The sequence below is a fragment of the Nansenia antarctica genome (assembly GCF_963989245.1).
Source record: "Nansenia antarctica genome assembly, chromosome: 1".
NCBI classification, from domain to species: domain Eukaryota; kingdom Metazoa; phylum Chordata; class Actinopteri; order Argentiniformes; family Microstomatidae; genus Nansenia; species Nansenia antarctica.
This window is the reverse complement of record NC_137674.1, coordinates 73,053,922-73,056,746: the sequence shown is the minus strand read 5'-3', so window position 1 is coordinate 73,056,746 and position 2,825 is coordinate 73,053,922.

The window sequence follows — 2,825 nt, the reverse complement described above, 5'->3', positions numbered from 1 at the left end:
CCCTCCCACATGCTTTCCTCTTTCCAGCAGCACCAGAAGACCTCGCTGATAAAACAAACACACTGACCCATCTATCTGTCAGCGGGCCTGGACACAGGTATGTGACTGGCAGGAAACAATCTCTCCACTCCTCTGTGTGTGTGTGTGTGTGTACGTAGGTATGTGAGTATATAGGTGAGTGTGTGTGTGTGTGTGTGTGCATGTGTGTGTTTGTGTGTGTGTGTGTGTGTGTGTGTGCGTATGTGTGTGTGTCAGTTTAAGTGGTTGTGTGTGTGTGTGTGTCGTACGTGCGCGTGTGTGTGTGTGCACGCGCGTGTGTGTGTGTGTGTGTGTGTGTGTCCTCCACGCATGTGCGTCTTACCCCAAGAAGAACCCTGCCCCCCCCAGATAAGGCTAAGCGGGCCACACAGGCATCCTGTCATGCCCTCCCCCAGCCCTCCCCCCTCACCCTCTCACCCTCCAACCCTTACCCAGTGACCGGCCCAAGGCGCGGGGCTGCCGTCTTTATGGTCCCCCTGGGCTCGTAAAACCTCCAGGCTGACAGGCCAGGATGCAGGGCTGCTCTTACCTCTAACGTGTGCCAGCCAACTCACTCCTCTTTAGGGGGAGACGGCAGCACAAAGTCACGGAGGCTGGCTGGCTCTTTGATGCCCTCCTGTCCAAACTGCACTGTGGGTGTTTTTGTTTTGTGTGTGTGGGAGGGGTGTGTGTGTGTGGGTGGGGGGGGGGGGGGGGGGGGGGGGCGTGTTGTGGTGTATGTAGATAACCACAGACGGCCTTTCCTCACCCATCCTGGACTAAGGCAAGGGAAGTCATTTACTCTAAATCATCTCCCTTTGAGGAAGGAGGAAAGAGTGAGGGGGAAGGGAGGATGAAAAGAAGAAAGGGAGAGTCAACAGGAAAAAAAGTCAAGAGGGGAAGAGATTGTAAAAGAGGAGAAAATGAGAGGATGTCGCCCTTGTCTCGGAGTCTCGTCGGCATTTCTTCTTGTACCCCACCGAAACCAAATTGCCCCTTCTCCTTCTCTTCTCCCCCCCCCCTCACCAACCCTGACCCCTGACCTCTCACCCCCGACCCCTCACCAGAACTGACCAAGGCCCGAGGATACCTACCTCACCCTGGCTCCCTAAACCCCCTAAACCCCCTCACGGTGAACCCTCTCCATCTCCATGGAGGCATGGAAGAAAGCCTCCCCGTCGGATGCTTACAGCAGGGGGGGAGAGAAGGTCCACCTCGCTGGGCCGAGCACTCCAACCCTCCCCCACCCCACCACCCCACCCCCCCCTGCTCCGAACACATTCCTGGACAGGACAAGTGGAGCAGGCGTGAAGGCCGTGAGGAGAACAGAGAGCTCTCTGACCGAAACAGAACCGCTTCAGATGAGCTTATGTTACAACACCACTGACGGACAGACCTATAAGAGCACACACGCGCACACACAGACACACACACACACACAACGTGCGTGTGTGCACCGGCCTTATGTTTTTTAATGACTGTACCAGGTTCAGGCTTAGGGACGGAATGCTGTTTACGCTCCAAAGGGACACTCGTACACAGCTGAGGAGAGGGTCCTATTGATAGATCCCCGTCTAACGTTTCTCTCTCATTAGTGACGGGGGAGACGATACGAGGCAGGTATGTTCTCACACAGCCCCTCCGAACATGTGTTCACATGAACATCCGCGCAACTAACTGATACAGAATGAATTGTCACAGCACAGTGTACAGTGCGCACGCACGACATAAACACATATCTCTTTCGCTCATTTGATTAACTTCTCTCTGGCTGGGGCTAAAAAAAGAAACGCTTTTGTCGTTTTTTTCCCGATTTGACTGTTTGACTGGGACTTAATCAGCCTGCGTGGCATGTGATTGAATAAAGAGAATTAAAAACAGAGCTTTCATGTTGTGGATCTTATCCGCGGTCTGACCCAGAGAGAGTGTCAGAAACAAGGATGCGGAACATTCAATTATACACACTCATCCGCCTGAGAAAGAGAGAGAGACAGAGACAGAGAGAGAGAGAGAGACAGAGAGAGAGAGAGAGAGAGAGAGAGAGAGAGAGAGAGAGAGAGAGAGAGAGACAGAGAGAGAGAGAGAGAGAGAGAGAGAGCAAGCATGAACTTGTCTTAAAAGGAGTTAGTATTTATAGTTCTTATAAACAGTGTTACTTACACCCAGGATCTACAGAGAGAGAGAGAGGGAGATAGAGAGAGAGAGAGGAAGAGAGAGAGAAACAGAGAGAGAGGGAGAGGGAAAGAGGGAGTAAGGGAAGGGAAAGAGAGAGCCGTGGGCAGAGAAGCGGTGCAATTCAGGAAAAGCCTGTATTCTGAGCCTGATCTTGGCAGCGTGCGTGATCAATAGCAATAGCACCAAATGGGCTGTTATAAAAATGTTGAGAGTTGTAAATGATCCCCAAAGACAAAACCGGAGCAGCAGGGAGCACACACTTAAACACACAAACTCACACACACATACACACACACACACAGTCGCACGTGCACACACATGCACATACAGGACACACATAGGAGCGCACATTCACACACATCATCACAGGCAATCACACATGCACACACACGCACACACACACACACGCACACGCACACACACTACACACTACACACTACACACACTACACACACCTGAATAAACAGACTGAAACAGTCACACCGAGAGGCAGAGGGTTATATAACACTGGGTGAACACAGACATGGACACACTCTCACATACGTTAAAGGACAAGGTGTGTGTCTGATTGTGAACTAGGACCATGTGATTATTCTACATGTGCACATGCATACGGAACGAAAATGTATCAA